The following is a 15,000-nucleotide window of genomic DNA, read 5'->3' on the forward strand; positions in this document are numbered from 1 at the left end:
GGCCCGCATGCCATGCCACGGCCTCGGCCGGCATGCCTTGCTACGGCGTTGCCCAACATGCCATGCCACGGCCTCGGCCCGCATGCCTTGCCACCGCGTTGCCCAGCATGCCATGCCACCGCGTTGCCCGGCGTGCAATGCCTTAGCCTTGGCCAACATGTCGAGCCACGGCCTCGGCCCGCATGCCTTGCTACGGCGTCGCCCAACATGCCATGCCACGGCCTCGGCCCGCATGCCATGCCACGGCCTCGGCCCGCATGCCTTGCCACGGCGTCGCCCAACATGCCATGCCACGGCCTCGGCCCGCATGCCATGCCATGCCACGGCCCGCATGTCTTGCCACGGCGATGCCAAACATGCCATGCCACGGCCTCGGCCCGCATGCCATGCCACGGCGTCGCCCAACATGCCATGCCACGGCCACGGCCCGCATGCCATGCCACGGCCTCGGCCCGCATGCCATGCCACGGCCTCGGCCCGCATGCCTTGCTACGGCGTTGCCCAACATGCCATGCCACGGCCTAGGCCCGCATGCCTTGCCACCGCGTTGCCCGGCATGCCATGCCACCGCGTTGCCCGGCGTGCCATGCCTTAGCCTTGGCCAACATGTCGAGCCAAGGCCTCGGCCCGCATGCCATGCCACGGCCTCGGCCCGCAAGCCATGCCACGGCCTCGGCCCGCATGACATGCCACGGCCTCGGCCCGCATGCCATGCCCCGGCGTCGCCCAACATGCCATGCCACGGCCACGGCCCGCATGCCATGCCACGGCCTCGGCCCGCATGCCTTGCTACGGCGTTGCCCAACATGCCATGCCACGGCCTCGGCCCGCATGCCTTGCCCCCGCGTTGCCCAGCATGCCATGCCACCGCGTTGCCCGGCGTGCCATGCCTTAGCCTTGGCCAACATGTCGAGGCACGGCCTCGGCCCGCATGCCTTGCTACGGCGTCGCCCAACATGCCATGCCACGGCCTCGGCCCGCATGCCATGCCAAGGCCTCGGCCTCGGCCCGCATGCCATGCCACGGCCTCGGCCCGCATGACATGCCACGGCCTCGGCCCGCATGCCATGCCACGGCCTCGGCCCGCATGCCTTGCCACGGCGTTGCCCAGCATGCCACGCCACCGCGTTGCCCAGCGGGCCATGCCATGGCCTTGGCCAACATGCCTTGCCACGGCCTCGGCCCGCATGCCATGCCACAGCGTTGCCCCGCATGCCAAGGACGGAATGCCATGCCACGGCCTCGGCCCGCATGCCATGCCATGCCACGGCCTCGGCTCGCATGCCATGCCACGGGCTCGGCCGGCGTGCCATGCCACGGCCTCTGCCCGGAAGCCATGCCACGGGCTCGGCCCGCATGCCTTGCCAAGTCGTTGCCCAACATGCCATGCCACGGCCTCGGCCCGCATGGCTTGCGACTGCCTTGGCCAGCGTGCCTTGCCACGGCGTGCCATGCCTTATCCTTGGCCAACATGCCATGCCACTGCCTTGGCCAGCATGTCGTGCCACCGCTACGGCCAGCATGCCGTGCCGGTCCGTTGCCCAGCATGCCACGGCCGTGGCGGCATGGCAAGCCACGGCCTCGGCCAGCATGCCTTGCCACGGCCTCGGCCAGCATGCCATGGCACTGTCTTGGTCAGCATGCCATGCCATGGCACCGCCTTGTCCAGCACGCCGTGCCGCGGCGTTGGCCAGCATGCCTTGGCCGGCATGCCATGCCAATGCCTTGGGCCAACATGGCGTGCCACGGGCTGGGCCATGCCGGTCCGTTGCCCGGCATGCCACGGCCGTGGCGGCATGGCAAGCCACGGCCTCGGCCAGCATGCCATGCCACGGCCTCGCCCAGCATGCCATGGCACGGTCTTGGTCAGCATGCCATGCCATGGCACCGCTTTGTGCAGCGTTGGCCAGCATGCCTTGGCCGGCATGCCATGCCAATGCCTTGGGCCAACATGGCGTGCCACGGGCTGGGCGAGCATGGCATGCCACGGGCTGGGCGAGCATGCCACGCCGCGGCCTTGGCTAGCAGAGCAAGGCATGCCACAGCCTCGGCGAGCATGCCATGCCATGGCCAAGGCCAAGGCCAAGGCAGTGGGCAAGGCCAAGTCCCTGTGCAAGGCATGGCCAAGGCCAAGGCCAAGGCCAAGGCCGCGGGCAAAGGCCAAGGCCAAGGCAGTGGGCAAGGCCAAGTCCCTGTGCAAGGCATGGCCAAGGCCAAGGCCAAGGCCGCGGGCAAAGGCCAAGGCCAAGGCCAAGGCAGTGGGCAAGGCCAAGTCCCTGTGCAAGGCATGGCCAAGGCCAAGGCCAAGGCCGCGGGCAAAGGCCAAGGCCAAGGCCATGGCATGCCACCGCCTTGATCGATCTTTTTGAACATGATTCTTTTATAATCTTACCCAAACCGTGCAACACAATTAAAAATGCACTACAATCAATTCTAAATGTCATTCCCTATTTTTTTGCAATTTTTCTTGAGCTTTTCGAATTTTTAAAGCCCTTATTTGGCAAAAAAAATCAAAATAAAATAAAAAAAATGAAAAAAATAATTTAATAATTTCTATAATTACTAGTGAATCATCCTTTAATTATTGGAATTTTTCCATAATTTTTTGACCATTTTTATTAATTTTTATTATTTTTTAAGTATTAAAATCGAAATAAATTAAAATAAAATATTTTCGGTAAAAAAATATTTTTTTTAATTTTTTTTATGGTGTATTAAATTATTTCCTACAACTTTCATGTTGAAAGTTTTGGCAAAAAACCATTACTTTTTAAAAAAACCCCATTATGACTCCTCGAACATGCTTGATGTTTCCTCCTGCCAGATTGAAAAGGGCTTAACAGCCTATTATAAGGGGGGGGCACCTCCCTTGCCCAGGGCCAGGCAGTGTCAGGTACGCCCCATGTTGGGCGCGGCCTGGGCTGCGGCCTTGGGTTATATGCACTGCGGCTCGACCGCGGCCTGGGCTGCGGCCTTGGGCGGCTCGGCCGCGGCCTTGGGCGGCCTGGACCGCGGCCTTGCGCGGCCTTGGGCGGCCTGGGCGCGGCCTTGCGCGGCCTGGGCGCGGCCTTGGGCGGCCTGGGCGCGGCCTTGCGCGGCCTGGGCGCGGCCTGGGCGCGGCCTAGAGCAGCATGGCGTGGCATGCGCGCGGGCGTGGGCGGCCTGGCATGCGCGCGGCGTGGGCAGCACGGCATGGCATGCGCACGGCCTGGGCGGCCTGGCATGCAGCCGGGCTGGCATGCCCGCGGCGCGGGCAGCACGGCATGGCATGCGCACGGCCTGGGCGGCCTGGCATGCAGCCGGCCTGGGCAGCACGGCATGGCATGCGCACGGCCTGGGCGGCCTGGCATGCGCGCGGCGTGGGCAGCACGGCATGGCATGCGCACGGCCTGGGCGGCCTGGCATGCAGCCGGGCTGGCATGCCCGCGGCGTGGGCAGCACGGCATGGCATGCGCACGGCCTGGGCGGCCTGGCATGCAGCCGGCCTGGGCAGCACGGCATGGCATGCGCACGGCCTGGGCGGCCTGGCATGCAGCCGGCCTGGCATGCCCGCAGCGTGGGCAGCACGGCATGGCATGCGCACGGCCTGGGCGGCCTGGCATGCAGCCGGCCTGGGCAGCACGGCCTGGCATGCGCACGGCCTGGGCGGCCTGGCATGCAGCCGGCCAGGGCAGCCTGGCCTGGCATGCCCGCGGCGTGGGCAGCGTGGCCTGTGCGAATACCGCGCGCGTGGTCTTTTTGACCACGGTGCGCGTGTTGCGCGCATGGTCGCGCACGCCTTTGCACGCCTTCGCACGCAACGCACGTCTAGTGATAACAACCGCAGCCAAGGCAGCCCAGCCCCAAGGCCAAGGCCAGCAGCATGGCATGCCACGGCCAAGGCAGCCCAGCCAAAGCCAGCAGCATGCCATGCCAAGCCAAGGCCAGCAGCATGCCATGGCAAGGCCAAGGCAGCCCAGCCAAAGCCAGCAGCATGCCATGCCAAGCCAAGGCCAGCAGCATGCCATGCCAAGGCCAAGGCAGCCCAGCCAAAGCCAGCAGCATGCCATGCCAAGGCCAAGGCCAGCAGCATGCCATGCCACGGCCAAGGCAGCCCAGCCAAAGCCAGCAGCGTGCCATGCCAACGCCAAGGCCAGCAGCATGCCATGCCACGGCCAAGGCAGGCCAGCCAAAGCCAGCAGCTTGCCATGCCAAGCCAAGGCCAGCAGCATGCCATGCCAAGGCCAAGGCAGCCCAGCCAAAGCCAGCAGCATGCCATGCCAAGGCCAAGGCCAGCAGCATGCCATGCCAAGGCCAAGGCAGCCCAGCCAAAGCCAGCAGCATGCCATGCCAAGCCAAGGCCAGCAGCATGCCATGCCACGGCCAAGGCAGCCCAGCCAAAGCCAGCAGCATGCCATGCCAAGGCCAAGGCCAGCAGCATGCCATGCCACGGCCAAGGCAGCCCAGCCAAAGCCAGCAGCATGCCATGCGAAGGCCAAGGCCAGTAGCATGCCATGCCACGGCCAAGGCAGCCCAGCCAAAGCCAGCAGCATGCCATGCCAAGCCAAGGCCAGCAGCATGCCATGCCAAGGCCAAGGCAGCCCAGCCAAAGCCAGCAGCATGCCATGCCAAGGCCAAGGCCAGCAGCATGCCATGCCAAGGCCAAGGCCAGCAGCATGCCATGCCACGGCCAAGGCAGCCCAGCCAAAGCCAGCAGCATGCCATGCCAAGGCCAAGGCCAGCAGCACGCCATGCCACGGCCAAGGCAAGCCAGCCAAAGCCAGCAGCATGCCATGCCAAGGCCAAGGCCAGCAGCATGCCATGCCACGGCCAAGGCAGGCCAGCCAAAGCCAGCAGCATGCCATGCCAAGCCAAGGCCAGCAGCATGCCATGCCAAGGCCAAGGCAGCCCAGCCAAAGCCAGCAGCATGCCATGCCAAGCCAAGGCCAGCAGCATGCCATGCCAAGGCCAAGGCAGCCCAGCCAAAGCCAGCAGCATGCCATGCCAAGCCAAGGCCAGCAGCATGCCATGCCACGGCCAAGGCAAGCCAGCCAAAGCCAGCAGCATGCCATGCCAAGGCCAAGGCCAGCAGCATGCCATGCCACGGCCAAGGCAGGCCAGCCAAAGCCAGCAGCATGTCATGCCAAGCCAAGCCAAGGCCAGCAGCATGCCATGCCAAGGCCAAGGCAGCCCAGCCAAAGCCAGCAGCATGCCATGCCAAGGCCAAGGCCAGCAGCATGCCATGCCACGGCCAAGGCAGCCCAGCCAAAGCCAGCAGCATGCCATGCCAAGGCCAAGGCCAGCAGCAAGCCATGCCACGGCCAAGGCAGGCCAGCCAAAGCCAGCAGCATGCCATGCCAAGGCCAAGGCCAGCAGCATGCCATGCCACGGTCAAGGCAGCCCAGCCAAAGCCAGCAGCATGCCATGCCAAGCCAAGGCCAGCAGCATGCCATGCCAAGGCCAAGGCAGCCCAGCCAAAGCCAGCAGCATGCCATGCCAAGGCCAAGGCCAGCAGCATGCCATGCCACGGCCAAGGCAGGCCAGCCAAAGCCAGCAGCATGCCATGCCAAGGCCAAGGCCAGCAGCATGCCATGCCACGGCCAAGGCAGCCCAGCCAAAGCCAGCAGCATGCCATGCCAAGGCCAAGGCCAGCAGCATGCCATGCCACGGCCAAGGCAGCCCAGCCAAAGCCAGCAGCATGCCATGCGAAGGCCAAGGCCAGCAGCATGCCATGCCACGGCCAAGGCAGCCCAGCCAAAGCCAGCAGCATGCCATGCCAAGGCCAAGGCCAGCAGCATGCCATGCCACGGCCAAGGCAGGCCAGCCAAAGCCAGCAGCATGCCATGCCAAGCCAAGGCCAGCAGCATGCCATGCCAAGGCCAAGGCAGCCCAGCCAAAGCCAGCAGCATGCCATGCCAAGGCCAAGGCCAGCAGCACGCCATGCCACGGCCAAGGCAAGCCAGCCAAAGCCAGCAGCATGCCATGCCAAGGCCAAGGCCAGCAGCATGCCATGCCACGGCCAAGGCAGGCCAGCCAAAGCCAGCAGCATGCCATGCCAAGCCAAGGCCAGCAGCATGCCATGCCAAGGCCAAGGCAGCCCAGCCAAAGCCAGCAGCATGCCATGCCAAGCCAAGGCCAGCAGCATGCCATGCCAAGGCCAAGGCTGCCCAGCCAAAGCCAGCAGCATGCCATGCCAAGCCAAGGCCAGCAGCATGCCATGCCACGGCCAAGGCAAGCCAGCCAAAGCCAGCAGCATGCCATGCCAAGGCCAAGGCCAGCAGCATGCCATGCCACGGCCAAGGCAGGCCAGCCAAAGCCAGCAGCATGCCATGCCAAGCCAAGGCCAGCAGCATGCCATGCCAAGGCCAAGGCAGCCCAGCCAAAGCCAGCAGCATGCCATGCCAAGGCCAAGGCCAGCAGCATGCCATGCCACGGCCAAGGCAGCCCAGCCAAAGCCAGCAGCATGCCATGCCAAGGCCAAGGCCAGTAGCATGCCATGCCACGGCCAAGGCAGCCCAGCCAAAGCCAGCAGCATGCCATGCCAAGCCAAGGCCAGCAGCATGCCATGCCAAGGCCAAGGCAGCCCAGCCAAAGCCAGCAGCATGCCATGCCAAGCCAAGGCCAGCAGCATGCCATGCCAAGGCCAAGGCAGCCCAGCCAAAGCCAGCAGCATGCCATGCCAAGGCCAAGGCCAGCAGCATGCCATGCCACGGCCAAGGCAGGCCAGCCAAAGCCAGCAGCATGCCATGCCAAGCCAAGGCCAGCAGCATGCCATGCCAAGGCCAAGGCAGCCCAGCCAAAGCCAGCAGCATGCCATGCCAAGGCCAAGGCCAGCAGCATGCCATGCCACGGCCAAGGCAGCCCAGCCAAAGCCAGCAGCATGCCATGCCAAGCCAAGGCCAGCAGCATGCCATGCCAAGGCCAAGGCAGCCCAGCCAAAGCCAGCAGCATGCCATGCCAAGGCCAAGGCCAGCAGCATGCCATGCCACGGCCAAGGCAGCCCAGCCAAAGCCAGCAGCATGCCATCCCAAGCCAAGGCCAGCAGCATGCCATGCCAAGGCCAAGGCAGCCCAGCCAAAGCCAGCAGCATGCCATGCCAAGGCCAAGGCAGCCCAGCCAAAGCCAGCAGCATGCCATGCCAAGGCCAAGGCCAGCAGCATGCCATGCCACGGCCAAGGCAGCCCAGCCAAAGCCAGCAGCATGCCATGCCAAGGCCAAGCCCAGCAGCATGCCATGCCACGGCCAAGGCAGGCCAGCCAAAGCCAGCAGCATGCCATGCCAAGGCCAAGGCCAGCAGCATGCCATGCCACGGCCAAGGCAGGCCAGCCAAAGCCAGCAGCATGCCATGCCAAGCCAAGGCCAGCAGCATGCCATGCCAAGGCCAAGGCAGCCCAGCCAAAGCCAGCAGCATGCCATGCCAAGGGCAAGGCCAGCAGCTTGCCATGCCACGGCCAAGGCAGCCCAGCCAAAGCCAGCAGCATGCCATGCCAAGGCCAAGGCCAGCAGCATGCCATGCCACGGCCAAGGCAAGCCAGCCAAAGCCAGCAGCATGCCATGCCAAGGCCAAGCCCAGCAGCATGCCATGCCACGGCCAAGGCAGCCCAGCCAAAGCCAGCAGCATGCCATGCCAAGGCCAAGCCCAGCAGCATGCCATGCCACGGCCAAGGCAGGCCAGCCAAAGCCAGCAGCATGCCATGCCAAGGCCAAGGCCAGCAGCATGCCATGCCACGGCCAAGGCAGGCCAGCCAAAGCCAGCAGCATGCCATGCCTAGCCAAGGCCAGCAGCATGCCATGCCAAGGCCAAGGCAGCCCAGCCAAAGCCAACAGCATGCCATGCCAAGGGCAAGGCCAGCAGCTTGCCATGCCACGGCCAAGGCAGCCCAGCCAAAGCCAGCAGCATGCCATGCCAAGGCCAAGGCCAGCAGCATGCCATGCCACGGCCAAGGCAAGCCAGCCAAAGCCAGCAGCATGCCATGCCAAGGCCAAGCCCAGCAGCATGCCATGCCACGGCCAAGGCAGGCCAGCCAAAGCCAGCAGCATGCCATGCCAAGCCAAGGCCAGCAGCATGCCATGCCAAGGCCAAGGCAGCCCAGCCAAAGCCAGCAGCATGCCATGCCAAGCCAAGGCCAGCAGCATGCCATGCCAAGGCCAAGGCAGCCCAGCCAAAGCCAGCAGCATGCCATGCCAAGCCAAGGCCAGCAGCATGCCATGCCACGGCCAAGGCAAGCCAGCCAAAGCCAGCAGCATGCCATGCCAAGGCCAAGGCCAGCAGCATGCCATGCCACGGCCAAGGCAGGCCAGCCAAAGCCAGCAGCATGCCATGCCAAGCCAAGGCCAGCAGCATGCCATGCCAAGGCCAAGGCAGCCCAGCCAAAGCCAGCAGCATGCCATGCCAAGGCCAAGGCCAGCAGCATGCCATGCCACGGCCAAGGCAGCCCAGCCAAAGCCAGCAGCATGCCATGCCAAGGCCAAGGCCAGCAGCAAGCCATGCCACGGCCAAGGCAGGCCAGCCAAAGCCAGCAGCATGCCATGCCAAGGCCAAGGCCAGCAGCATGCCATGCCACGGCCAAGGCAGGCCAGCCAAAGCCAGCAGCATGCCATGCCAAGCCAAGGCCAGCAGCATGCCATGCCAAGGCCAAGGCAGCCCAGCCAAAGCCAGCAGCATGCCATGCCAAGGCCAAGGCCAGCAGCATGCCATGCCACGGCCAAGGCAGCCCAGCCAAAGCCAGCAGCATGCCATGCCAAGGCCAAGGCCAGCAGCATGCCATGCCACGGCCAAGGCAAGCCAGCCAAAGCCAGCAGCATGCCATGCCAAGGCCAAGGCCAGCAGCATGCCATGCCACGGCCAAGGCAGGCCAGCCAAAGCCAGCAGCATGCCATGCCAAACCAAGGCCAGCAGCATGCCATGCCAAGGCCAAGGCAGCCCAGCCAAAGCCAGCAGCATGCCATGCCAAGGGCAAGGCCAGCAGCTTGCCATGCCACGGCCAAGGCAGCCCAGCCAAAGCCAGCAGCATGCCATGCCAAGGCCAAGGCCAGCAGCATGCCATGCCACGGCCAAGGCAAGCCAGCCAAAGCCAGCAGCATGCCATGCCAAGGCCAAGGCCAGCAGCATGCCATGCCACGGCCAAGGCAGGCCAGCCAAAGCCAGCAGCATGCCATGCCAAGCCAAGGCCAGCAGCATGCCATGCCAAGGCCAAGGCAGCCCAGCCAAAGCCAGCAGCATGCCATGCCAAGCCAAGGCCAGCAGCATGCCATGCCAAGGCCAAGGCAGCCCAGCCAAAGCCAGCAGCATGCCATGCCAAGCCAAGGCCGGCAGCATGCCATGCCACGGCCAAGGCAAGCCAGCCAAAGCCAGCAGCATGCCATGCCAAGGCCAAGGCCAGCAGCATGCCATGCCACGGCCAAGGCAGGCCAGCCAAAGCCAGCAGCATGCCATGCCAAGCCAAGGCCAGCAGCATGCCATGCCAAGGCCAAGGCAGCCCAGCCAAAGCCAGCAGCATGCCATGCCAAGGCCAAGGCCAGCAGCATGCCATGCCACGGCCAAGGCAGCCCAGCCAAAGCCAGCAGCATGCCATGCCAAGGCCAAGGCCAGCAGCAAGCCATGCCACGGCCAAGGCAGGCCAGCCAAAGCCAGCAGCAAGCCATGCCAAGGCCAAGGCCAGCAGCATGCCATGCCACGGCCAAGGCAGCCCAGCCAAAGCCAGCAGCATGCCATGCCAAGGCCAAGGCCAGCAGCATGCCATGCCACGGCCAAGGCAGCCCAGCCAAAGCCAGCAGCATGCCATGCCAAGGGCAAGGCCAGCAGCTTGCCATGCCACGGCCAAGGCAGCCCAGCCAAAGCCAGCAGCATGCCATGCCAAGGCCAAGGCCAGCAGCATGCCATGCCACGGCCAAGGCAAGCCAGCCAAAGCCAGCAGCATGCCATGCCAAGGCCAAGGCCAGCAGCATGCCATGCCACGGCCAAGGCAGGCCAGCCAAAGCCAGCAGCATGCCATGCCAAGCCAAGGCCAGCAGCATGCCATGCCAAGGCCAAGGCAGCCCAGCCAAAGCCAGCAGCATGCCATGCCAAGCCAAGGCCAGCAGCATGCCATGCCAAGGCCAAGGCAGCCCAGCCAAAGCCAGCAGCATGCCATGCCAAGCCAAGGCCAGCAGCATGCCATGCCACGGCCAAGGCAAGCCAGCCAAAGCCAGCAGCATGCCATGCCAAGGCCAAGGCCAGCAGCATGCCATGCCACGGCCAAGGCAGGCCAGCCAAAGCCAGCAGCATGCCATGCCAAGCCAAGGCCAGCAGCATGCCATGCCAAGGCCAAGGCAGCCCAGCCAAAGCCAGCAGCATGCCATGCCAAGGCCAAGGCCAGCAGCATGCCATGCCACGGCCAAGGCAGCCCAGCCAAAGCCAGCAGCATGCCATGCCAAGGCCAAGGCCAGCAGCAAGCCATGCCACGGCCAAGGCAGGCCAGCCAAAGCCAGCAGCATGCCATGCCAAGGCCAAGGCCAGCAGCATGCCATGCCACGGCCAAGGCAGGCCAGCCAAAGCCAGCAGCATGCCATGCCAAGCCAAGGCCAGCAGCATGCCATGCCAAGGCCAAGGCAGCCCAGCCAAAGCCAGCAGCATGCCATGCCAAGGCCAAGGCCAGCAGCATGCCATGCCACGGCCAAGGCAGCCCAGCCAAAGCCAGCAGCATGCCATGCCAAGGCCAAGGCCAGCAGCATGCCATGCCACGGCCAAGGCAGGCCAGCCAAAGCCAGCAGCATGCCATGCCAAGCCAAGGCCAGCAGCATGCCATGCCAAGGCCAAGGCAGCCCAGCCAAAGCCAGCCGCATGCCATGCCAAGGCCAAGGCCAGCAGCATGCCATGCCACGGCCAAGGCAGCCCAGCCAAAGCCAGCAGCATGCCATGCCAAGGCCAAGGCCAGCAGCAAGCCATGCCACGGCCAAGGCAGGCCAGCCAAAGCCAGCAGCATGCCATGCCAAGGCCAAGGCCAGCAGCATGCCATGCCAAGGCCAAGGCAGCCCAGCCAAAGCCAGCAGCATGCCATGCCAAGGCCAAGGCCAGCAGCATGCCATGCCACGGCCAAGGCAGGCCATCCAAAGCCAGCAGCATGCCATGCCAAGCCAAGGCCAGCAGCATGCCATGCCAAGGCCAAGGCAGCCCAGCCAAAGCCAGCAGCATGCCATGCCAAGCCAAGGCCAGCAGCATGCCATGCCAAGGACAAGGCAGCCCAGCCAAAGCCAGCAGCATGCCATGCCAAGCCAAGGCCAGCAGCATGCCATGCCACGGCCAAGGCAAGCCAGCCAAAGCCAGCAGCATGCCATGCCAAGGCCAAGGCCAGCAGCATGCCATGCCACGGCCAAGGCAGGCCAGCCAAAGCCAGCAGCATGCCATGCCAAGCCAAGGCCAGCAGCATGCCATGCCAAGGCCAAGGCAGCCCAGCCAAAGCCAGCAGCATGCCATGCCAAGGCCAAGGCCAGCAGCATGCCATGCCACGGCCAAGGCAGCCCAGCCAAAGCCAGCAGCATGCCATGCCAAGGCCAAGGCCAGCAGCAAGCCATGCCACGGCCAAGGCAGGCCAGCCAAAGCCAGCAGCATGCCATGCCAAGGCCAAGGCCAGCAGCATGCCATGCCACGGCCAAGGCAGCCCAGCCAAAGCCAGCAGCATGCCATGCCAAGGCCAAGGCCAGCAGCATGCCATGCCACGGCCAAGGCAGCCCAGCCAAAGCCAGCAGCATGCCATGCCAAGGCCAAGGCCAGCAGCTTGCCATGCCACGGCCAAGGCAGCCCAGCCAAAGCCAGCAGCATGCCATGCCAAGGCCAAGGCCAGCAGCATGCCATGCCACGGCCAAGGCAAGCCAGCCAAAGCCAGCAGCATGCCATGCCAAGGCCAAGGCCAGCAGCATGCCATGCCACGGCCAAGGCAGGCCAGCCAAAGCCAGCAGCATGCCATGCCAAGCCAAGGCCAGCAGCATGCCATGCCAAGGCCAAGGCAGCCCAGCCAAAGCCAGCAGCATGCCATGCCAAGCCAAGGCCAGCAGCATGCCATGCCAAGGCCAAGGCAGCCCAGCCAAAGCCAGCAGCATGCCATGCCAAGCCAAGGCCAGCAGCATGCCATGCCACGGCCAAGGCAAGCCAGCCAAAGCCAGCAGCATGCCATGCCAAGGCCAAGGCCAGCAGCATGCCATGCCACGGCCAAGGCAGGCCAGCCAAAGCCAGCAGCATGCCATGCCAAGCCAAGGCCAGCAGCATGCCATGCCAAGGCCAAGGCAGCCCAGCCAAAGCCAGCAGCATGCCATGCCAAGCCAAGGCCAGCAGCATGCCATGCCAAGGCCAAGGCAGCCCAGCCAAAGCCAGCAGCATGCCATGCCAAGGCCAAGGCCAGCAGCATGCCATGCCACGGCCAAGGCAGCCCAGCCAAAGCCAGCAGCATGCCATGCCAAGGCCAAGGCCAGCAGCAAGCCATGCCACGGCCAAGGTAGGCCAGCCAAAGCCAGCAGCATGCCATGCCAAGCCAAGGCCAGCAGCATGCCATGCCAAGGCCAAGGCAGCCCAGCCAAAGCCAGCAGCATGCCATGCCAAGGCCAAGGCCAGCAGCATGCCATGCCACGGCCAAGGCAGCCCAGCCAAAGCCAGCAGCATGCCATGCCAAGGCCAAGGCCAGCAGCAAGCCATGCCACGGCCAAGGCCAAGGCCAAGGCAGCCCATCCGAAGCCAGCAACATTCCATGCCAAGGCCAACGCTGCCCAGCCAAGGCCAGCGGCATGCCATGCCAAGGCCAAGCCCAGCCGCATGTCTTGCCACGGCCTTGTCCCGCAGCGCGGCGTGCCTTGGCCTTGGGCTAGAACATCGCATGCCACGCCCTTGGCAAGCAATCCTGTCCCTCGTGTAATTGCCATTTGGTTTGGCTTTGACTTACGTATATGTTGCCCTGCGAAATGCATGTCCCTCGGGTAATAGCCGTTTGGTTGCCTTTGACTTGCGAACACGTTGCTAGTGCTTTCCCCAGTGGAAGCTTGTTGGGAAAAGTATGTCCCTCGGAAGTTGCCTGTTGCATTCGAGCTATGCGATGCTTGCTCGGTTTCTCTAAGAGTTTTTGCACGTTCGTTGGGCTTTTTAATTATTTATTTACTCATAAAAATTATAATAAAATAAATAAAAAATAAAAAAATAATTGAAAAAATTACTATAATTACTAGTGCCTCATCTTATAATTGTTGGAATTTTTCTAGAATTTTTTGAGTATTTTTAGTAATTTTTATTATTTTTTAAGTATTAAAATTGAAATAAATTAAAATAAAATATTCCGGTGGCCAAATATTTTTTTATAATTTTTTTTATGGTGTATTAAATTATTTCATACAACTTTCATGTTGAAAGTTTTGGCAAAAAACCATTACTTTTTAAAAAAACCCCATTATGACTCCTCAAACATGGTTGATGTTTCCTCCTGCCAGATTGAAAAGGGCTTAACAGGCTATTATAAGGGGGGGGCACCTCCCTTAAGGCTGGCCAGCATGGCCAGGCCACAGGCCACGCCTATGCCTAGGCGGGCGCTTGGCACATGCCATCGCTTGGCTTGTGGCATTGGCTTGTGGCATCGAAACTACATAGCCAAGCACGGGATGCGTCGAGTGGCGGCCCGCGGTGGTGGCGGTGGCACGTTGGCCTAGGCCAGCATGCCATGCCACAGCCTTGGCCAGCAACATGGCATGCCAAAGCCTTGGCCAGCAGCATGCCATGCCCTGGCCTTGGCAAGCATGTCATGCCACGGCCTTGGCCAGCAGCATGCCATGCCACGGCCTTGGCCAGCAGCATGCCATGCCCCGGCCTTGGCCAGCATGTCATGCCACGGCCTTGGCCAGCAGCATGCCATGCCACAGCCTTGGCCAGCAACATGGCATGCCAAAGCCTTGGCCAGCAGCTCGCCATGCCCTGGCCTTGGCAAGCTTGTCATGCCACGGCCATGGCCAGCAGCGTGCCATGCCCCGGCCTTGGCCAGCAGCGTGCCATGCCCCGACCTTGGCCAGCATGCCATGCCACGGCCTTGGCCAGCAGCATGCCATGCCACGGCCTTGGCCAGCAACATGGCATGCCAAAGCCTTGGCCAGCAGCATGCCCTGCCCCGGCCTTGGCCGGCAGCATGCCATGCCGCGGCCTTGGCCGGCAGCATGGCAAGCCCAAGCCTTGGTCAGCAGCAGCATGCCATGCCAACGCCTTGGCCAGCAGCATGCCTTGCCACGGCCTCGTCCAGCAGCATGGCATGCCACGCCACGGCCTCGGCCATCAGCATGCCTTGCCACGGCCTTGGCCATCAGCATGCCTTGCCACGGCCTCGGCCATCAGCATGCCTTGCCACGGCCTCGGCCATCAGCATGCCTTGCCACGGCCTTGTCCAGCAGCATGGCATGCCCCGGCCTTGGCCAGCAGCATGTCATGCCACGGCCTTGGCAAGCATGCCAAGCCACGGCCTTGGCAAGCATGCCATGTCCCTCGGGTAATTGTACAAGTTGCCTTGCGAAATGCATGTCCCTCGGTTAAATTGCCATTTGGTTGGCTTTGGCGTGCGAACGAGTTGCCTGTGCTCTCCTTGTGGAAGCTTGTTGCGAGAAGTATGTCCCTCGAAAGTTGCCTGTTGCGTTTGTTATTCGCATTCGCGCTAACCGGTGCTTGCTCGGCCTCTCTAAATGTTTTCGCGCGTTCGTCGGGCTTCTTAGTCCTTCGGGGGGTGATTCGTTTTGGGGGGTTGGTGCACAGTGTACGTCGTGGCGCGTGAGTTGTGTTCGGTTTGTGCGAGTTGGAGGGATCCCTGCCTGTGCAGCGAACTCCACTGGTGCATTCCTCCATGTCCCTCGGGTGATGCCTTTAGGTTGCCTTCGACTCGCCTTCGGGTTGCCTGCGCTTCCCTAGTGGAAGGTGCCTTGCGAAAAGCCTGTCCCTCGGGTAATTGCCATTTGGTTGGCTTTGACGTTCGAACGAGTTGCCTGTGCTTTCCTAGTGGAAGCTTGTTGCGAAAAGTATGTCCCTCG

Source organism: Camellia sinensis, chromosome 14, assembly GCF_055761805.1.
Source record: "Camellia sinensis isolate YWXY chromosome 14, ASM5576180v1, whole genome shotgun sequence".
In the NCBI taxonomy this organism is placed as follows: domain Eukaryota; kingdom Viridiplantae; phylum Streptophyta; class Magnoliopsida; order Ericales; family Theaceae; genus Camellia; species Camellia sinensis.